Source organism: Balaenoptera physalus (assembly GCF_965194825.1).
Source record: "Balaenoptera physalus genome assembly, chromosome: 12".
Classification (NCBI taxonomy): Eukaryota; Metazoa; Chordata; class Mammalia; order Artiodactyla; family Balaenopteridae; genus Balaenoptera; species Balaenoptera physalus.
This window is the reverse complement of record NC_138897.1, coordinates 14,800,397-14,824,218: the sequence shown is the minus strand read 5'-3', so window position 1 is coordinate 14,824,218 and position 23,822 is coordinate 14,800,397. Positions and strand designations below refer to the sequence as shown.

The 23,822-nt window shown below is 39.1% G+C and overlaps 2 long non-coding RNA genes across 2 annotated transcripts in view; one reads left to right on the top strand and one right to left on the bottom strand.

Moving 5' to 3' along the window:
* The window catches only part of LOC309639995, a 157,467-nt gene that overhangs the window by 39,697 nt on the left and 93,948 nt on the right, over positions 1-23,822 (bottom strand). The gene's annotated exons all lie outside the window — the stretch shown is intronic.
* LOC309639998 lies at positions 1,442-9,455 on the top strand. Its single transcript, XR_014251975.1, has 2 exons — positions 1,442-8,149; positions 8,462-9,455. It is a non-coding gene; the product is annotated as an uncharacterized lncRNA (long non-coding RNA).

Sequence of the window (23,822 nt, the reverse complement as noted above, 5' to 3'; positions counted from 1 at the left end):
GTCAGCAAAGATGGCAGTGGAAGCACAGCAGCAGTAGCCTTCCCTTTCCCACCCCAGCAAACGAGGGAAAGCAGTCCTCCCACAGAGCCGGCACATTTGGTGCTAACTCAGACCCCAGCATGGCCCTTCCAGGCTTGGCTGCCTACTGCACAGCAAGGGCCTTTTGTAATTTATTTAGATGAGTATTGACCTTATTTTCTTGGCACTGACATGTGAGAGTATGTTCTTTTGGAGGATTTGGGGAGTGGGGCGGGGGGACCAGCATACTGTCTAGCTTCACTGAATGCACCGGTGCGGAGCAGCTGGCCATCTCACTTCTCTCCTTCAGAGTACCCCCACCTATGCTGGAGATGGTATTTTCAAGCCTTCAATTTATATCAGAACTTTAAAACATGAGGTGATACAAAACAGAATATTTCAGTGTCATTTATCACCCTTTAGACATAAAAACCAAGTAATGATTTTATCTTTCTGAAAGCGTTTGCTAGTCAGGTTTTTCAAAACAACAAATGTCCCTGATTCCAAAATAATTCTCCAGAATCAGAAATCCACAGACATTTGCAATGAAACAACACTGCAATTCTTTTCTTAGACAAAGACACTCTTTATAAGGATGAGTTTTGAATGGGCATCACCTCCACGCTTGTGAACAGTCCTCCTTTTAAGGATCATGACAGAGCCTGCCATTGTTTTAGAGTCAGTGTATCACCCTTTCTTAATCCATTGAAAAACACTAAACAAAATATCTTTTAAAAGGAGTTACTTCCCTTATGATTTTTCATTCTTTCATTACATCATGCCACAGCTTATAACTGATAGGTAGCATTGAAATTCAACTCTCCTTCTCACCCTGTACTCTTATACATTCAAAATGATAATCATTTATATTTTTTAATGGCAATTATTTAAGTACAGAGATAGTGAACTGTCAATGTCTCTATTTTCATAAACACTTTTGGACTAGGACATGAAAGACACACGTATCAAATTTGTAGTTAACACCAAGATAGGATGAATAGTTGCAATACTATTGATATGGTTTTTAGTGAAAATAAAGTTGGAAGGGACCGCCGAGTTCAGTTCCTACTCAATTCCTTCATTTCCCCCATGAGAGACAGAAAAAAAGTTTTAAATAAACTGGCCAAAATCACACAATTAGTCTTCTGAATTTGACCAGTATTTTCCATAATGCCAGCAAGCGTGGCAGAGCCAGAACTCAATGTACATGTTGCGTTAATTCCTAATTGGAATATTTTAATCTTAGTTCATTACCTCCCCCTTATCTCCTTTGTTGCTCTCAAATTTCGCTCTGTTCTATTTTTCTTCATTGGTCTCATCCGGAAGGAAAATGACATTATACACAGGTTCTCACTCATTGTCCATCTCCCCCACTGGAAAAGAAGTTCTAAAGAGCCATGAGTCATGCCTTCCTTGTTCTCTGCTACAGCACCACCAATGAGAAGAATGCCTGGCACACAGTAGGCACTCAATAAACACTTGAAAAAACTGATTAATCAATCACACTTGAGATTTTAGAAGGCCAACCTGTACTTCACTGACACCAGAAATCACAGAGCAGCCCTGTATGAGGAAGTCCAGCCTCCATTTACACCCTTGCCCAGTGGTCTTCAAAGTCTAGCCTTTTGTCCACATCGACCTAAACTCAAAGTACAACCAAATTTCTGCCCCTGCCACTCCACTGAAACTGTATACTCACAGGTTCCCAAAACATTCTAATTCTAATATTCAGTGGCTTTCTTTCCTCCTTGTTCTCTTTTGCTCTCTCTCTCATGGAATTTGTCATGTCAGGACTTTTCTGTACCTTGGCCACTCTCCTTTCTGCTTTGATTTCTTGATACAAGGCCAGTTCTCTTCTCCTTTTGACTTTCACCATCAGTTACCACCAATTCTCACTGTTTCACTCTCCCCTCTGTGTATATAACCCCTGAACTCAGTTTCCAGACTTGTCTTCTGTAAGATCTAGAGCCTTTTCTCTGAACTTCTGAAGGATATTTCTTCTCACATAAACTACTGTCACCTCAATCTCACCGTGTATAAAACTACCTATCATTGACATTTATTTTTTGGAAATATATCTTTTCCTCCCAACCATATTAAAGGAAGAGTGCATTATACCTTTTTGGATCCCAGTGCCTGGGCTTTCTAAGTGATTAACAAACATCTGTGTTGACAAATATCAAGTATGGTGATTGTCATGGTAGAACTGTGTCCCCCCAAAAAGAGACTCTGAAGTCCTAAACTCCAGGACCTCAAAAGGTGACCTTACTGGGAGACAGAGTTGTTGTAAATGTAATTAGTTAAGATGAGGTCATACAGAAGTAGGGTGGACCCTTAATCCAATATGACTGGTGCCCTTATAAGAAGAGGAGAAAGACACACAGGGTGAAGAACACCAGTGACAGTCGAGGCAGAGACTGGAGTGATACATCTACAAGCCAAGGAATGCCAAGGACTGGCAGAAAATACCAGAAGCTAGATGAGACAAGGAAGAATCCTCCTCTATATGTTTCAGAGGTAGCATGGCCCTTGATTTTGGATTTCTAGCCCTCAGAAATATCAGATAATAAAATTCTGTTGTTTTAAGCCACCTAGTTTGTGGTATTATGTATGACAGCCCTAGGAAACTAATGTATGGTTAAAAGGAGAATTTTGGGGTCAAACAACTCTGAAGACAATATCAACTCTACCATTTAATTATGTGAGCTTGGGAAACTTACTAACCTCTCTTGTCTCTCAGTTTTCTTATCCCTAAAATGAGGATAATACCTGTTTCACAGGATTTTTGTAAGATTTACATTTGTAGTGTATATTACAAATTTTACAGAAAGCCTAGCACACAGTGTATGCTCAAATTAATATCCTATTTGCCCTTTGCATTACTAAATGAGCCTTTTATTTACAGTAACTAGTGTATTCATTCAACAAATATTTATTGAATATCTTCTTGGGTTAGGCACTACTCCAAGCATTTGGGATACAGAAGTAAACAAAATAGAAAGACACTTCCTCATGGAACTTACCTATAGAAAATAAGCCTACTTTTTTCTCTTAAGCTGTCACTGCAAATTGTCCTAAACTCTGCTTCAAGGGATTATTATGATAAGAAAGAAATGAGTAGATTTGCTTATTAAATCACAGTAGATTCTTTTCAAGATATCAAAATACTAGGAGCCATCATTACATAACAGTTTGCTTGCCACGGTATAAAGCAAAACAAACAAATATTATCTTTCCATTCAAAATGTAAAGGGAAGAAAAACAATTTTTATTCATTTTCTTAACTACAGGTCCACATTTTAATAAGATGCTACAAGAAACCAATTAAATTTAGCATATACAAAAAATATTAAAAGGTTAAACTGTCATATGTAAAAATACCTTCAAGTAAATCTTCACCATTGAAAAGGAAGAAATATTACCCTCAATGAATTTTTCAACTGTAAAAAGAAAATCTCTCATGTGATTTATGATCATTTTTATCATTTTCTAAAATTTACTTAATGTCACTAGGGTAATGGAGAAAATTTTAAGTATGTGCTGTTGAAAAGTAAAGCATTGTAAGTAACAAAACAACAACAAATAAAGTTCTTAAGCTCTAGAATATTAATGAAGAATGGAGACATCAACATTTTTTTATCTCAAAGACAAGGAATTACTTTATAGATATTTGATATGACATCTTTTTTTTAATTTTTTTATTGGAGTATAATTGCTTTACAATGTTGTGTTAGTTTCTGCTGCACAGTGAAGTGAGTCAGCTATATGCATACACATATCCCCTCCCTCTTGGACCTCCCTCCCACCCCCCTCCCCCATCCCACCCATCTAGGTCATCACAGAGCACCGAGCTGAGCTTCCTGTGCTTTACAGCATCTTTATCAACAGGAAGGATGACAGAGAATGTAAAAATTTGGTTTGCGTGCCTTAGGACGCATCCCCGGATAGATTCCCTCCCTCGTCCCACATCTCTCCAGCTCCATGTCTCTAGGGTTTCCCTGCCCCGACCCTGTGCCCCACACGTGTCTACTGAGCACTTGAAATATGACTCGTCCAGACTGAGATGTGCTACAAGGGTAAAATATACACCAAATTTTGAAGACCTGGTATGAAAAAAGGAATGTACAATATATCATTTATATTTCATGTTGATTACAATTTGAAATGATAATATTTTGATTATATTGAGTTAAATCAAATATTTTGTAAAAATTAAATTCACCTGTGTCTTTTTACCTTCTTAATGTATCTACTAGGAAATTTAAACCTCCGTATGTGGTTTGTATCTGTAGCTCATGTTATATTTCTATTGGACTGTAGGGCTCATGTTATGAAGCCACAGTTGTTGGGAGTAGCAAGGACTTGCAGTAAAGACCAGAAATCAAGTGGTCACTTAATCTCTACCACTAGCTGACTGATCTGTTCTTTCCTGTGTATCAGCTTTATTCAAACTATAAACCAACTACGGACCAAGTTCCTCCACACAGCAGGAAACATGGCAACACATTTCCATTTTGACATTTTGTTAAACCTGCCATCACTGAGTCACTAACATACCCTCACTAGCCCCATGTTCAGAAACCCAGGAAAGATCTCTGATTGGCCTGGATTGAGTCAGGTGCCAGCATAAGACTAATCAACTGCAGCCAAGTGGGTGGAATCTGTAGGAAAGTGCCACTCTCTCACTGATTACAGGTTTGGAGTGAGGGAGAAGTTCCCGTAAGAGGGATGATGATGCTCCTAGAAGAAGCCAAGGTAAAGGGCAAGGAATTTAACAGAGAGCCACTGTAGTACGAATGTGTTGATAATATTGCAGAGAAGTCCTCTCATTGTGTTTTCATTTGTGAAAGGGACACATTGCTGCTTTGACCCAACATCCCTTCTTCTGCAGAACAAAGCTGTCTATTTGGAATATTATCCTATTCCAAGCTGTCCTAGTGAGGATATCAGTCACAACTGACACCTCCATCCCCACCCACTGGACAATGGGAAAGTGCATTTGACTCAAACCTAGTCAAGCAGAGTGCCACATTCCCCTGGGAACAACTATTGTTCCAAAAGTGAGCACATGACTAAAGGAAGACCAATCACACGTCTTCTAGAATTTAAATACAAAACTGGAAGGTAAAAGTTGTCTGTTTTCCATTGTGATTGATAAAGGATGTGAATCTGAGACTATTAAGAGATAGCTTCACTGGGTACACAAAGGAGGACCATCTTCGATCGGACAGAACAGAGACAACACAGGGAAGAAAGTGAAGCTGATAGGGAGAGAAAAAGAAAGAAAAAGAAGGAAGAAGAGAAGAAACTGTGAACTGTGTAAGCACCAGGAGCTAGCCATGCCTGAAAGCTAAGCAATCTTGGACTTCCCAGTTCTATGAACCAGTACGTTCCCTACTGTGTTTGAGCTTATTTTGAGTCTAGATTAGATCTTTTGCACCAAAAAGAGTCTATTCTAATTATCTTAAGGGTCAAACCAATTCAACCTTTGACTCTCAATCTCAGTGTCAGTGCTAAGCTATTCTGAAAATGACAGAAAGCTTAAAATAAACCAGGAGTCATGGAATATAGACAAATTCTATATACAGAAAGCAAACTTAAGTGTATTCCTTTCCTTGAGGTAAGCAAGCTGCATATAATCCAATGTGCCTCATTTGTGGCAGGCTCACACGTCTATTACAGCATTCTAAAACCTGATGGCATTTATTTATTTACTTGTCTCTCTCCACAACTGGACTTTCAGCCTCTTCAGGGCAGACATACTTTATTTATCTTTATATGATGACAGCCTAGCACAGTGCTGGGCAATGAATGCTTATAAGAGAGTGGAAAGGAATTAAAATAGAGAAAAAATATTGCAGACAGCTTATGCAGGTACTTACTTGAAATATGCTTTCACAGATATAAGACAAATTTTTGTTGTCTTTTTGTTTAACTACTGGTTTGTACCATAATATACCAATGGAAGGACGGTCAGCTCCTAATGAAAGAATAACGTAATCATCATCATCATACTATCACCTAACGTTTTTGTGTGTTTTCTGTATCCCAAGCCCTCTGTTAATTGTTTATATCTTTTCCACTTAGAATACGAGTTTAGCACTAAGAAGATGAAAATACTTCAGGATACTTTATGTTATTGTACTTTATGTAGCACTTTATAGTTTGCAGAATACTTCCCCATATATATCTTCTTGTTTGCAATTCTTTGCAATTCAGTGAGGTAGATGGGAAAATACTAAAATCTCATAACTCATATGAAAAAAAGTCTCAAGAAGTTAAAACACTTTTCTTAAGTAACAATATTAGTAATTTAGAATAAGAATTCAGGTCTCATGACTCCACACCAGTACTTGCTCTACTATAGAAAGAGCAAGTGATGTAAATATCATTACAAATTAACCTAAAACAGACACCTGGAGAATCTGTGGCTCATACAGGTAATGATTTCATTGGTGTCCCTTAGTTCCCATTTCCTAGGCATTTTCAAGCTTAATTTCTGCATAAAAATTCTCCTCCTCCAACTCCCTCTCATTACTCTTTTCTCTTAATAATCCACTTACAGAATGAAACCAAGTATCATAATTGTAAATACTGGAAGGTTTTGCTTGCAAATAGGAAGCTACAGACCTTTCCCTAAAAGCAATGCCTACTTCTTCTAAATAAAAGACAATGAACCATGACAGGGAAAACTCCTTTCCCCATAATTTGAAGAAAAATCTTCCCTTGATATTCCTGCTAGGGCAGCTGGTTCTGATCGCAGCAAACAATGCTCAGGCTCATTCTGGCCTCAATACACTGGGTGGGAGAAGCTGCAGTACAAAAGGGACAGATTTCGTCTTCTCATTACTGCCCTCATAGAATTCCTTAGATTGGGTATATTTTTAGCTACATGGTGGGTGCACCATAAAATCTCATATTTTATATATACACCATACACACACACATGCTTACACGCACATAGAATAGAATATGTAATTTGCACAGTTAGTTTTATGTTGAAACTGGAATTCTGTAAAACAGTGGGTGAAGAGATCTCATTTGTATGATTTTTTTTTCATTTTTTAATGATAATTTTTAGAGTCTTTATATAGCTGCAATGGCTTACCAGTCTAAATATTTCATTCAGGGAAAAAAAAAAAAAAAAAAGAGGTGGCATTTGAAAAGCACTACAATAATTTCGTAAGAGCTATATTCATTTTTTTCCAAAAGAGTGGGAATCCCATTTTAGCCTGCCAGGAAAAGAAAGCTTAAGAGTAAATTCTGGGAGCAACGAATTTTTTTATCCTTCTATAAAAAACATTCAGGCTGTTACTGCCTTCAGTCAAGAAATATTGATTGAGTACTATGTGTCAGGCCCTGTGTCTGGGACGAGAATTGTCCTGGTGAATAAACACATCTCCCTGCCTCCTGGTATATCATTTAGCTATTAATTCAACAAACATCATTGAGCATCTTGTATGTTCCAGGTACGACATGCCAAAAAACCCACTAAAATCCATGCTTTCATGGAACTGAGATCCCAGTGGGAAAAAGAGATAATAAACGAATAAGTTTAAAAACAGACTATTTACATTCAGAAAGTGATAGAGGTTTTGAAGGAAATAAGAACTTCCGAGTGCTGTTGGAAGGGAATTCTATTTTAGATAAAGTGATCGTCAAAAATGCCCTGATGGGCAATACTTGAGTGGAGCCCTGAAAATGTGAAGGATCAAGTTCTGTGCAAACCTGGAAGAAGATAGCTGGAGGCAGAGGCCACTGGGTAGAGGAATGTTTAGCAGAAGTGTATTGAGCAAGGGGAAGAGCAGGGAAGGATAATATTAGAGAAGTGGGCAGGTCTGAGGAGGTAGTGCAACTAATGAGAACTTTGGACCTTATTCTAAGTATGATACAAGACCATTTGGGCATCATAAGAAAAATGATGTGATTGAAAAAGCTAGTTCTTGATATCGTTTAATGAATAATCTGTAGGTTTGGAAAGTGGAAGCAGAAGGAGAGGTTTGAGGCTCTGCAGTAATCTAAGAGAGATGACAGTGGCTTTGATTAGAGTGATGGAGATAGTGAGCATAATACTAATACAAATACATAGTAGAGTCATGCACTATCCTACAAAATTTACATTTATTAATTTGTTTGGACTCGTATACAATTTTTTTTTAATTTATTATTTATTTATTTATTTATTTTGGGGTGTGTTGGGTCTTCGTTTATGTGCGAGGGCTTTCTCTAGTTGCGGCAAGCGGGGGCCACTCTTCATCGCGGTGCGCGGGGCCTCTCACTGTCACGGCCTCTCTTGTTGCGGAGCACAGGCTCCAGACGCGCAGGCTCAGTAGTTGTGGCTCACGGGCCCAGTTGCTCCACGGCATGTGGGATCTTCCCAGACCAGGGCTCGAACCCGTGTCCCCTGCATTGGCAGGCAGATTCTCAACCACTGCGCCACCAGGGAAGCCCTCTTGTATACAATTTTGAATAATTTGATAATAACCCTATGATATAGGTGCTATGAATATACCCACTTTACAGCTATGGAGAAGAAAGCAGAGTGGATTTTAGTAGCTTCCTCAAGACTACACAGACAATAACTAATTAGGGGATGTGAAAGTTTAGCCAACTAAAAAGTTAGAGGGAATAGCCCACACATAAGACCACTTTCACTTCTGATACCAGCTGCAAGTTCAGGGGTCCCAAGACCACCTACAGTTCCATAATTCACTAGAAGGACTCACAGAATGCACTGAAGACTGTTATCCTCATGGTTACGGTTGATTGGAGGGAAGGGATGCAGATTGAAATTAGTCAAGGGAAAACACATATAAAGTGAAGTCCAAGAAAGTACCAAACCTGGAGCTACCAGCTGTCATCTCCTGTGGAGTCAAGACAATTAATTTGACGGCATCCACGTGTGAAAGTACGCACAGTATTGCCTAGCCAAGAAGCTCACTCGCGCCTCAATGTTCAGGGTTTTAACTGGAGTGCCATCATGTAGACGTGACTGATTGCTCAAGGGGCTTATCTCAGTCCCTCGTCTCTCCAGAGGGCTACTGATACTGCATGGCCCAGTCTCCCCACCCACCCCTCCACACACACAGAATCGTATTGTCAGCCCTTGTGGTGGGGCCAGCCCCAACCCTAAATCATATCGTTAAGCTACCCTGATCCAAGGTCCACAGGCAAACAAAGACACTCCTATCAGGCATGACAGACCAAGGGCTTAGAGATTGCCTCCTAGAAATTAAGGGCAAGGCCAAACCTCTCTTTGGGCAACGTTAGACTCTTTACTGCACAGGGGAAGACATGAATAAGAGGGAAACAAAGACGTTGTTTTCAGCCACGTAAAATTTGAGATGCTCTTTTTATATAAAAATAAGATGTTGAGTGACAGTTATATATACATATCTAGGGTCCAAGCATGAGAAGACTGGACTGAAAATTCTGAAGCCTACAAACTGTAGATGGAATTTAAATGACACGGGATAGAATAAGATGAATCAAAAAGAAATTTTAGGGAAACGAAGAGAAACAAGGACTAAGCCGTGGAGCATAGCCACATATAAAGGTTGGGGAAAGGAAGAAGATCTAGTAAAGGAAATTGAGAAGTAATGGCCATTGACATAGGAGAAAAATGAGGAAAATCAGAGAAGGTGTATCCAAAAAGTGACAGTTATGTAGAAACATGACCTCATATTTGGAAATGCATACTAAAGCATTTATAGATAAAGTAACACAATATCTGCAACTTTCAAATGGTTCAGTAAAAAGAAAAACATAAAAATATGTTTATAGGGATCTCCCTGGTGGTCCAGTGGTTAGGACTCTGTGTTTCCACTGCAGGGGGCATGGGTTCGATCCCTGGTGGGTGAACTAAGATCCCGCATGCTCCGTGGTATGGCCAAAAACAAAAAGGAAAAGAAAAAATATGTTTATAAACATAAAAGAAATACAGAAAAATGTGTTAAAATTATTGAATCTAGGTACAAAGTATACGGGGGGATTCACTGTATTACTCCTTCAAGTTTTTGTATTTTTCACAATAAAATGTCAGGTATGAGAAGAGAGGGTACTAATGACCAGTGCCAAAATGTTCCTGAGAAATTCAGAAGGTGGGGGCAGATAACAGACTCAGAATTTGGAGTTTGGACTTTGGGATTTGGTAAAGGTAGGAGGAGAGAGAATGGGAGATGAGGAACATTCAAGGAGATTTTCCCTATAAGAGAGAGCTAAGAAGTTGGGCAAAGGCTGAAATAATGTAACAAGGATCCTAACTGAGTGGAGGAAATCAGATGGGGACAAGAGGATCCAAGGCTTCAAAAGAAGCTGATGCTTGAGCTAAGTCTGCAAGAACTAGGAAGCTTTAACCAGAATGAGAAAATGGGAGAGGAATTCCAGGCAAGAAGAACAACACACGCAAAAGCATGAAGGTGCCAGAAGGGTGTGTTACTACATTTAGTTTGAATTTGTATAGTTTGGCTAGGACTGAAGCTGGAAAGATGGGTAAAGGTTACCTTACAAAACAGCCAGAGTTCCTCCAAGAAGGGTCTAAAGTTCCCTAAATTGAGAATATCCTGGGGCACTGGCTGAGACATAGATTTACAGACTCCACTAAAGACCTGTTGAATCAGAATCCCTGTGGGTGGGACTCCCTGGAAAATGAGAATGTGTGTGTGTGTGTGTGTGTGTGTGTGTGTGTGTGTGTGTGTGTGTGTGTGTGTGTCTTCTCCCAGCATCACATGGCCTTTCATCTCTGCCATCTCTATAGATAGTTTTATTTCTGTATTTCTTTCAGAAATTTTCATATTCCCCCTCCCCCTGACCCACTTTCTCACAGCTTCTAATGCCCAGAACTTTGCTTTGCTTGTGGCTCCATCTTATATGGTATGGGCTCCAACTAAGACCTTTCAGCACAAATGTCCACCACAAACTGACATCTACATCTAGATACCTCTACACCTTTGAGTTCCTATTACAGAGTGAGAAACAGATGAGGAAAGAAGGAGAAACGGGGGAGGAAGAGAGACTGATTGTTGGTTAGTACAGGCCACGAGTCCACTCTAGCTTCAATCAGCAGTGACTAGGGGCACTTCACATGTGCACAGGGCAGGCTCTCTACAGCACTGCTACTCAGAATGTCAGTCCACAGTGAGAAAAGGAGCTTGTGTCAGAATGTAAGTCAGTGCACTGCTTCCTTCATCAATAAAGTCTTGCTATGAAAAAAAAAAGTCAGCTGAACTAAACAGAGTGCTTCATGGCACAGTTAATTTACACTCTGGCACAAGTACCTTATCTTATTGAGGACAGGTAACAAACAGCTCCAAGACTGGTAGCCAATCCACGGGCCACGCTCTGAAAAGCACTGCTCCAAAAAGAGTTATGGATAAAACAGGCATTTTAAATAATACAAGATACAATCTATGTTGATGTCAGTGATCAAAAATTAGCAAAGAATGTCCTTCTAGCAAACCCATGAGAAAAGCGTTCCGATGAAAATACAAAAGACAGACTTCATCCCCAAGCATCAGACCATATTTCTGAAGATAACGAGAAATTAACTTAAAGTTTAACTCACCACTGAAAATAATTCCGACTACTAGCAAGTAAGGTATATTTTTATAAAGAAGGGAGAGTGAACGCCAAGAGCACTAGAGGTGTGCCTTTAGAGCTTACTTTTATTCCTCTCCACCAGGTGACCTGGGAAGCATAAAAGTCACAGAACTTTTCTTAAAACTCTCTTCAAGGCTGTTAGGAGGTATAAAATACACACCTTGAGCAAAATAAATGTATGCACTTCAAGAAGGTAATAAATCACTTGTAGCTTTATTGCCGTCAGTCATTGGTTCTTGAAGGGCAAACTGTACTTGATTCTTGACTTGCTCTTTGCTTCACTGATCAGCAACTTTTCTTAGAAGTTACAAAGTTTTCACTGTTGACAACTCTGGGATTTTTTTAAACTCATCTTATGTTTTTTAAATATTATTTTATGGCCATATTGGTGTGTAATTTAATTCTACAAACTTCAGTTGAATGCTTACTATGTGCTGGGGACTGCTTCCTCTCTGCTCTGGAGGGAATGCAGAAAGGACTAAAATGTCATCAGGGAGCTCATATGACCCCTTGGGAGAGACTGATGTGTGTGCACATAACTAGGAATTAAGGTAGGCGGCAATTAGTGCTGTAATTGGACAAGAAAAGGGAATAATTAATTCTGACTATAAAAATACAAGAAGACTTCACAGAAGGATTGGTCCTTGAAGGAAAAGTAGAATTTCAAGAGGCCAGGGAAGAGAGAAGTAAAGAACATCCCAGGCAGAGGAAATAATTGAACTCAGTCTTGAAAGAGTGTGGCTCATTCAGGAAACATCAAGTAATCTTCCAACACTAGTCCATAAGATGTGTTGGAGGAAGGGTGCACAAAGTGAATAAGAGCACACAGGCTTACAATTGCAAGTCATGTTCACAGAATTGTGAGCAGTCCAAGGTTACAAGATCACAAAGTGTAGAGAAGAGTAGTGGGCTCTGAGGTCGGGCTGACGATTGGGGCCATGTTATAAAAGGCTTTGAATGTCATGCTGAGGAATTTAGAGCAAGGAAGAAATCGTACAAGATATGTAGCACTAAAACAGCCTTTGTGGTGGATTATAATATTTGAAATTTTTCATTCCCTCCTTCTCTTATAGCAATTTTCTCTGCACCCTTGCCTTTGGCCTCAGTCATGTGATTTGCTTTGGTTAATGGAGTAGAATGTGAGCAGACATGCCCTATATTACCCTCAAGTGGAAAAAAACTTTTGGAAGCATTGAAGGTTTCTGTCAGACTATTTGTTCCTGTACCTCTACCATGGAGAGAGTCTGCCTCTTTAGCCTGAGTCTTAGAATGGAAAGAATCATGGAACAGAATTCAACTTCTATAACCATAGGCTGGATAAGACCCATACTTGCTGACTGGCAGTCCCTGACATAGGGACACAGGTAAGCAAAAAACCAAATATCCGCTGTTTAAATCCACTGAGATTTCAAGATTTTTTGTTACACAGTATAATGTAGTGAATGGTGAGTAATTCACATTTTTAAAATTATAATGCCAAGAAATTTTTATTGGAAAAATACTGAGACTTTTAAAGAAAAATAAAATTACCTATAATCACAATCCCCAGAGATAATCACAGATAACACTTGACCATACTTTGCACTAAATATCAGTCCAGATGAGTCATAGGTCTATAGAGGAAAGGTAAAGCAGTGAAGCTTTTAGAAGCAAATATAGGAAAATATCTTCATGACCTCGGGGTAGGCAAAGGTTTCTTAAGCAGGACACAAAAAGTGCTAAAGTGAAAGACTGTGAAATTGGACTACACTAAAATAAAAGATGCCTATTAACAAAAGACACCATCAAAAGCCTGAAAGAGCAAGCCACGCAATGGAACCAGCATGCGCAATCTCTGTATCCTATCAAGGGTTCATACTCAGGATATGTAAAGAAGGCTAACACGGCAATGGAAAAATGGTCAAAACACTTGAACTGGCCCTTCAACTAATAATACTTTATTTCCTGTTCTGGTGTTGGTTACACTGGTGTGTTTACTTCGTGAAAATTAATGGAACTATATGCTTACTATGATGTGTGTGTCCACAATACAAATATACATTAAAAATGAGAGTCTCTAAATTCTTATGTTTAGATTTAATTTAAAGTCTTAACAAAGCAACTTAATTAAAAGGGGCAGGATCCTTTGAAAGTATCAATGGAAGTTTCTTCAAGAAGTTTTTTTTTTAGTGCACAGCACAATCAGCTACAAACTATTATAGATTTCTGCAAAACTTCATAACTGGCAACACAACATTGGTTGTCAGGAATCTTAATATCTTACCCAGATGATTTTAATGAATATAATTTTTAGATACATATCAGACTTAAAATCCTATTATACTATGACTAAGACTAACACTGCACAGTTCTCCAGTCAGATATTAACAAATATGAAAGATAAATTCCCTTTTCATTTGCTTCAGTCTTCCATTAAGTACCATAGAATTCATATTTCAGTCAATACATATGATCTTTTCAAATTAAATTATCATCTTTTAGCGAGCCAAATAAAAGACATTTTGAATAGATGGAGCAATTTGGTTTATTTTACATTTTTGTAATAAATTCTATTTAAACGCAATTCCTTTACCAATTCAATTACGTTACTAGTTGTTGCTAGTTGTTATTCTCTTTTTTTTAATCAAAACTGAACTTCAAAGAGGTGTTCTAAGATTTTATGAGTTAATAGTTTAAAAATAAAAACTTTTTCATAAAATAAAAAGTCTTTTTGATATATTCAGGCTGTTACAAATTAATTCTTATGATATTTCACTCATTTGAGACTGCCTTCTTTTACATCACTGGAGATACAATGCAGGTAGTAATCATAGAATGATTTACTAGTCAAACAACATTTATTCAGTGCCCACTCTGTGCCAGCCTGGTTCTCAGAGTTGTAAGCCTAGAGGTAAACAGAAAGACAGGTCCCTTGTCAAAGAGTTTACCTTTTACACAGGGAAATAATTGGGAGACATGGAAAGAAAAAAAAAAAAGTGTCTGTGTGAGAGAGGGCCTGAGAAGGGCTGACCTGGATGGCACAGACAGAGGAGGTCTACTGAGGAGCTAGAACATGAATCATAGAAGAAGTAGCCGTAGTAATGTGCTAGGGCTGCCACAGCAAAGTCTCATAAACTGGATGGCTTAAACAAAAATTAGTTGTCTCACAGTTCTAGAGGCTGTAAATCAGAGATCAAGGTGTTGGCAGGGTTAGTGCCTTCTGAGTGTTCCACGTCTCTCCAGCTTCCGGTGGTTTGCTGCCAGTATCTGGCATTCCTTGGCCTGTAGAAGCATTACCCTGATCTCTGCTTTCATCTTCACATGCTCTTCTGTGTGTGTCTGTGTGAGTGTGAGTGTGTGTGTGTGTGTGTGTGTGTGTGTGTGTGTGTATGCTCAAATTTTCCTTGTTAATGCCTGGATCTTGAACTTCCAGCCTCCAGAATGATGAAACCATAAATTTCTGTTGTTTAAGCCTCCCCATTTGATGGCATTTTGTCATGGCAGCCCTAGCGAATTAATACACATAGCAAAACCGATGTTATACAATAATTTGTCTTTTTTATTCCTAGTTTAGGGATCTCTAATGGAAACTTTAAATATATTATAATCTCAGAAATGTCTGAAACTTACTATTTGAAGCAATTTCTCTGCAAAAAAAAGCAAACAAAAAACTCCTCTGTATTTTAGGTTCTTCAAGTCAATGAATATTTGTCATTGTTTTGATGGTAAGATCATCTATTTTCTCTTTAACTTTCATTCAGACATTTTGATATCAATGAAGACACGTTCTAATTGCATATTTTATCATTAGAATAAGTTAGTGAAATCATTAGATTTCACATATTTGCCAAGAGCAATTTGATTATTGAATAAAGTTGTTACTCTTCATCTAAGGCTTTTTATACTAAATTGACATATCCTGTTGACCACATAAAAGCCATGGACCATTTTTTATCCCTTGTTGCCAAAATAGTAGTAAAAAAGCCACAACTAATCATTAGTCAATGAAAAAGCCAAACTTTCTTTCTTATCTCTGAAACCAAACTCTACATATCTCTCCAGAAAGTTTATGAATATGGTTGAATTAAGAGTTTATTGCCTGCTGTTTTCCTTGGAGATGACCAGAGCCAGAACGCAAGGTAGAACTGTGATGACCCTGTAGCCTGTAACCAGGAGATCCTGTACCTGATCCATTGATAACAAAGCGATTGTTCTTTCCAGCAAGGTACATGATGCTCTGAGTCAGCCACGGTGGAGATTGCCCTCAGAGATTGCCCCTTGGGCACTCCAAAGCCAGATGAAAAACTGACAACAGCAAAGGAAGCTCCAGAGATTTTCCGTTTTAAAGTGCTGGATCAATATGTCTGTCATCTGACTTACTCTAAAAGATGAAAGCTCATGAATCTTAGGTAGCATAATTACACTTACACCATTCCACTGCCCTAAAATGGCCACTGCTTAATTGCCTTCAGGTTGGAATATCAGCATCTGTGAATGAAAGGAGTTGATCTCTCTCTTAATTTCTGACTAAAATTCTTTTGTCTTTTCCTGCTCTCTGTGACAAAGGCTGCAGAGTTCTGAGATGAATAGCAGAAGACAGTGCAACAAATTAATACAAATGAAGTCATTCCTGAGTGACTCCATCTGCTGTAGAAATAATGCTCGGATGATAATGTGGCCAAGATCCAGATAATTAGGCCTGACTCCAAATGAATGCACACAGGTAACTTACAGCTTCAGTAACTCTCCTCAAGAAGGCAGACATCCAAAACTAACCTTAACAGAGGCAGCATATGATCCACTGACAATCTGTTTGATATTAAAAAATGAACTTTGTTTTTGCAACGCTGCATGAAGAGTAGGCAAATAACATATGCAACTCAAAATACCACAGACCAAGACATGGTCTAGCATCTTAGATGCCAGTCTTGAAATTTAGAAAACAAAGACCTTAATTTTTGTTTACAGAATTTAATCAACAGGCATTAATAATCTAGCAACTAAGAAAGGCACATAAGGTGTCTGCAAGTGTTTTTTCTCTGTAATCAACAGGAAGATTATTAACTAATAACAAATGTTATTCATCTTCATAATGGCTAAATGACAGCCTGTTTAAAAATAACAAATGACTACTCCTCATTGACTATTACAGGGTGAGCATGACCTTCACGTATTTTAAGCAAACTAGTCCTCTCTTCAAAGATTTCGGGAGTCCTTTAATTGATAATGATGAGATATTTTATCTTTACCAAGGGACGCTAAACCTTTTAAGATGCTATTTAAATTGAGATAATTTTATATAGCCCCGAGTTAGAAGGAACCCTGAAGGTCTGGCACTGATTTTTTTTCATAAACAAGGTATTAATGAACCACAAATGTAATTAGTTACCTGTATATAGAAACTCTATATAGGAATGTTTCTTCTTTGTCCTCCCTGATTTTTCTATTGTGAAACAGTTGAGTTTCAATTCACAGGTCCCCAAAAAAAGTAGAAGATTTTTAAACTAGACTTTTAAAAATTATCTTTATTTCCTTTGAAGTACAAGCGTTATACATCTCTAGTTACTGGAGATATCAGGGATTCAATTGAAAGCTCTCTATGGCTTCTAAATAGTTTTGCCAATTACACCAAGCATAACCTACAAATGCCTCTTTACGGTACTTTAGTTTTCAGCTTTCCAGGACTCCCAACCAATACTTTCAGTGACGTTACATGATCAGTTGCTCCAATGTGACACAGCAGCTGTGACATGCAGAGACCAGTTAGGGAAACCCTTGAGGACAATCTGCTAGCCTTCCTGATACATAACCAGGTAAACAGAGCAGCTACTGCAACGGGGGCCACTGTTTCAACATCATAGGCCAAACATGACTGTAAAGTGCCCACTCTATTTGGGGGCTTATTCATTTTCCCAGAGCCCTACTGTGTAATCAGAATAATGGTCTCCCAAGGATGTCCATGTCCTAATCCCCAAAACCTGTGAATATGTTACCATCATAGGAAAAGACACTTTGCAGATGTGATTAAATTAAGGATCCTGTGGTGGGAGAACATGAGAATGATGTATGTTGAAGATGGAGGAAGGCGCCACAAGCCAGAGAATGCAGGCAGCCGCTAGAACTGGAAAAGGAGAGGAAACAGACTCTCCCTGAAGCCTACAGAAGGATGGCAGCCCTGCTGACACCTTAATTTTAAGGCCACTGAGACTGATTTCAGACTTTTGACCTCCAGAAATATAAGATATTTGTGTTGTTTCAAGCCACTAAGTTTGTGGTAATTTGTTGCAGCGCCATAAGAAACCAATACATCTACACATGCCTTTGAGCTCAGAACCTAAAAAACTAGCCAGCAGCTGATGCTTCTGATAATAAGGCATTCCTCCTTCTTGGTAATAAAAGCACCACCATATATAAAAGTAGAGCAAAGGCAGAATTCCATGGAGGAATATTTTTTAAGCCAAAAATTAAGCTAGTTGTTTCTTTTCCATCTCAGATGCATATTTTAAAGTGTCACCAAATTTTCCTTTGGACGCTGGAGCCACTTAAACATGTATTATAAAAAAAAGAAAAGTATTTTCTCCAACCATAGGCAAGATACTTTACATTTTAAGCCTGAATTTCCTCTTCTGTAAACTGACAACATTCAACCAAATGTTCTCCAAGTTTACTCCTAGCTCTGAGATCCCAAGTTTCTAGCTTACAACAGTCTTCTGTTAACTTTTATATTGTGCAGATATATTTTACTTTGAGGTAAGTTTTCCTTTGTGGTTTATTTGATCATAATCCTGATTATTTCACCTCAGGTCCCATTTCCTCCAAAGGGAAATTTTTGCTGCATATCAGCAAAGGTTATTTATCATCAACCCGTCTTTTCTCAGGGACTGAGTATACACATTGATTTTGTAACATGGTTTTCAAATTATCTTCATAAATCAGCTAATAGCCAAACAAAAAATGTCACAAACAAAAGTAAAAACTATCAAAGGAAGTGGTGTGCCTTTATTTCCAAAAAGCTATGTGATGTATACCAACCACTATAACTAAAAGCATCTTTTCTGGTCCTTGTCCTGTACTCTGAGCACAAATTGGGAGACTGTCGTCCTCAAGTCTATGACTTTTCTAAATGACATCACCTAATGTAGCATGCCAGTAGGGAGATGGAGAAGGAGTTGTTTTCTGATAAAGCTTTAGGCACATAGTTTAAGTTAACGAGACATGGCAAGAGCAGGTGGGTGATTTGATGTTCACACACTGTAATGGGCCAAAGGTTAATTACTATTCACTGTACAATGAACATAAAAGTAGCAATTATGCTTTCATCCTAGTGGATGTGATGTATTAAAAGCTATCAGCTTCACCTTCTGTAATAACAGCTTTTGTCTGTTCGTACCAGAAAGCGCAAAAATAAGACGGATATGGAAAGGGGGCTATGCGACTTTATTATTATACAAGAACAAACATTGGAGTCTCACTGTCCCTCCTTCTGTGCTCAAGACACAAAGGACAGATGAAGCCTGGTGGCTCAGAAACATCATTTGTCAATATGATGCTTTTCTTCTTTTGCTGTGAAATGCTGCCAAATTAACTGTTCACATAAAGATTTTCCCTTCCAACTCTTCAACTCACCTGTGAACCACAGATAAATACCGAGTTCACAAAGGGAAAGTCTCAACCACCAAGTTCAAATTGTCAGAGTTAGGAACACATTTGAGAAGTGCTGGCAGGCTGAGCTGAGTGTCCATCTTTGCCAAAAGCCTCAACAAACAGGGTTAATTGATCTTCTCATTATGTAAGGAAGGACAGCCATGAAAATACTTGTAGAATATACAGAAAAGAAAAAGAGTAAGGTTCAGAGATGGCAATATTGTAGAATAATTCATACTTGATATTTGAATGAAAATCATAAGCATTCTGACAGAAAGAAAATCTCTCTCCCAAACAGAGGGGAAAGGATGATGAATATCTGAACATGAATTGCAGAGGGAACTCTTATTTCCAGCTCAGGGAAATGAAAACCAACCTTGACCTTTACCACAAGAGCCTACCACTTGAAGACTTCACCTATTTAGTGAATTTCTAACCAGACATGAAAGGAGTATTCTATGCAACCTGGACACTGCTCCCATGATGCACTCTGTCTCAGCCTGTTCTGTAATTAACCCTCTACTTTTCGCCCAGAGCCTGTCACCGGTTTACAGAGAGTCTCCTCTTTGATATACCAGCACCACTGAGACAGACCCGCCAGCTCTTTGTCTTCTCCAGCTTGACCTCAGACTTGAGAGCTGTCCCTTGTGAAGCCCTGGCAAGTACAGCCCAGTAGGTCCAGGACCTCCCCATGTACCAGACAGCTAGGTACCCAGCAGATAGTAGAGAGTTGCACATGAAATCCAATTCATTCACGATATGGGAAATACAACGTATTATGGTGATATAATATTTCACCAATGAACACAGTGAAGCGCTTTTCATTTAGCCCAAGCTGGAATTCCCCAAATATTATGAAGATAATTTAACAGAAAAGGAGTCTTATATTTGGTATTAAAAGATGTCAGCCTAGATCAAGGACTTTACCCAGATTATTTCTGTCTTTCCTTAAGTCCAATAGCAGTTTACTGAGGGAGATGCAGTTTAACATTTCTCACTCTCAAAAGCTTCCAGGATTTCAGAATAGTTCCTTAGAAACTTGGGCTTGGCTTAAGAGGTCAGCTCCCATAGATAATAGCGGCAGAGCACTAGGAAAGTTTTGATCTGTGCCAGGAAAACATCAGTGCCAGTGATATCTGACCCACCTGGAACTTGTTTGGGTTCTGCCCAGCAGCCTTCATTGCTAAGATGTGTCCCAAACCATTATGCAGCTGCCAACATGCCCAAGCCCCAAGTCTATCCTCAGAATGAAAAAAGCTGGGAAATAAGAAGACACTAGAAGCTTCCAGAGATATTCCTAAACCCCACTATTTTCATTTTGTCACATGCAAGACAAGTGGAGAGGGTTGTGAATACATCTATAGCACAAGTTACATCCCAATGTTCTAATGCATTCTACTCTGTGGGTGTTTCAAACCAATATTCATTTTATTTAGAGCAAAAAGAATTATTTGATGACAAAATTTAAATTTATACTACATAAAAATTCATTTCTTTAGAAAAGCTTTACTTCCAGATATATTACAACTTCTCTGCAGCCACAGACTTCCTTAACTCCTTAATGGCAAAGATCAAAATCTCAAATGTAGTTAATGACTTCTTTACATTCTTCAAACAATGACTTCCCTCATCAAGATAAAGCTGAAGACCACCCAGTGTCTCCTGACTTCCCTGGTCTAATTACATTGCATGGTTTTTCTTTAATCTTACTGCTTTAAAATTTGTCTGAAGCAGGCTGTACTACAGTTGCGTTCCCATCACTCTTAGCTTGCACCCTGATTTTATGTACCCTTGTCTGCTCAAGGAGATTACTAAGATTACTGATGTGTTTTTAATGTAAATATTCTCCCTTTGTCGAGAAAAGGGAAAATTACAAAGATGTCAAGTAATATTGATTGTAAATAAGCCATTCTCACCTCAGTTAATGCTGAATTTCTGTCACTGAGTAAATAAACTGGAATCAGGGTAGGATTAATGTCAACGATCCACTGAAGGTTGCTAGTTTGAGGCAAAACAATAAAGCAAACACTATAAAATACCAATGACTCTTCTGGGTGTTGGTATTTCTTACTTTCCATGGGATTCATAGATCTAAATTCTGTCTTTCTGGTATTAACATGGCTATGGATCATTAAGATACAAACACTGGTAACTTAAAAAAACAAACAAACAATTATCTGAAAATTGGCCATAATTATGGCCTGACCCAGGCCATAATGCTGAGCCTCATAATTTCAGTTTATCCCCAGAAACTTAAAGGCACTGAAGGACACACCACTCATTCTGGGCCAGCCATCATTAGCAACAAAAAGCTAGTGAGGGCAGGGCAGGAATAAAGATGTAGACATAGAGAATGGACTTGAGGACACGGGGAGGGGGAAGGGTAAGCTGGGACGAAGTGAGAGAGTGGCATGGACATATATACACTACCAAATGTAAAATAGATAGCTAGTGGGAAGCAGCCGCATAGCACAGGGAGATCAGCTCGGTGCTTTGTGACCACCTAGAGGGGTGGGATAGGGAGGTTGGGAGGGAGGCTCAAGAGGCAGGGGATATGGGGATATATGTATATGTATAGCTGATTCACTTTGTTGTACAACACAAACTAACACAGTATTGTGAAGCAATTATACTCCAATAAAGATCTATTTTTTAAAAAAAGCTAGTGAGGGGCAGGCAGACATTAGTGTGAAAATATACAGTGAGTCAGAAGGAAAGGCAAGGGGAAATACGTCCCAAACCAGGAGTCAGCAAAGCGTCAGAGACCATTATATGTGGCCTGCAAAGCCCAAAATATTTACTATCTGGCCCCTGCCTACCCCGTTCTAAACTCTCAGAGCCAAACATGGAAATCAGCTTATGTACTTGAAAGGGCTGCAGAGAACTGGGACATTCTGCAGAGCCAAGCCTGCTTGCCTGGGTGTGTGCATGTGCCTTAGTGAGGAAGGCCTTTCAAAAGCAGACATTGAGATGAGAGTTTGTGTGTAAGTGACTTTTTAAGGAATGCTCCCAGAAAAAGCCAGTAAGAGAGGCGGGAGCAGGAAAGGGAAGGGAAAGAAGCAAAGCAAATGTGCGATTTCAGGCCAAGCCCCAGTCTTAGCCTGGTCCTGCAGGGAGCTCGGGACTATGGATTGTTCCTGACAGTCAGTCCCACCTCCAGGCAAAGGAGGCGGGCTTCTATACGCACGCGCCAGTCCTTGGTGGGGAGGGGGTGGAGACACAAACTTCCAGGCCCTCTGTGCTCTCTGAGAGTGCAGGCAAAGCAACCTTATTACACCAAGGGCAGGACTCTGAAGACAGTCACAGGTGTGAGTCACTTGAAAGAAAGCACACAGAAGTTGAACAATGGGCACAGAAGTCCACAGAATGTTAAAAGGGACTGAGGAGAAGTGGGTGGAGCACAGCCTGTCCAATGCCAGGTGTGCACGCACCAGCACCTGCTAGGGACGTGGCATACAGGACTCAGTGTTGAGCGGCAAATGACTATCTCAATGAATATCCTTATCAGACTCGTCTAGGGGGCCCTGCTCCACCTTGTCTTAGTGAAACACCTCTTTCCCCAGCATGAAGCAAAATGACAAAAATAATAATAATGATCAATATTTAATGAGCACTGTCAAAATATTCTGAACTCTTTGGATATATCCCTTTATCTGATCCTCAAAAAAAACCTGCAAAGCTGGTGTCATGTCCCTTTTTAGGGATGAGGAACATAGGGCTTAAAAGGGTTAGCTAAATGACCCAAAGATACTCAGAAGGGAAGCAGTAGAGATGAAATTTGGACCCAAGTCTGTCTTACTCTAAAGCCCTTAGGCTTCCCACTCTCCTACCTCTTGAGCTGCTAAAAAATGGAGAATATGCCATTCCCTAGAACAGCCAAAAACAAATCTCAACAGATAAGGACCTTTGTGACATAGTACTTGTGAAAATCTCAGAGAATGAAAGCATAGAGAGGGGGCAAGGAAAAGAGAGAGAGAATGAGAAAGAGAGAGCTGGTTTAAGCATCTCATTCAAGAGGGTGCCTGGGCTTAAAGGGCAACTAGAATGGTATGACTCTACTCTGATTCAGGTTTTACAAACTATTTTTAACAAACAAATTTATTTCTTAAATAATTCAGTTTGTAGATTTGTACCAGATCCTAAGGGAAAAGGCCTGTGTGTATTTTAAAGCTGTGGTTCTCAAACATTAATGTACTCCCGAATTACGTCAGAAGCAGATTAAAATGCATGCTCTCAGACCCAGGTCTCCGAGATTCTGCTTCAGTATGTCCAGGTAAGGACCAGGAACCTGAATTTCTTACAGGAAATTTGAAGCAGATGGTCTATAGGTTGCAATTTGAGAAACACTGTTTCAGAATAATGGGCAAGATAACAAAAGAACCCACTCTACCCAGGATTCTCTGCCTGACCTGATATTATGATAATTTCATAGATAAAGATAAAGATGATAGATAGATAGATAGATAGATAGATAGATAGATAGATAGATAGATAGACAGACAAATAGATAGAGAATCCATCCAAGCTGACCAGCTAGGTATGGTAAGAGTTTTCACTTACAGATAAGTTAGCCATATGTGACA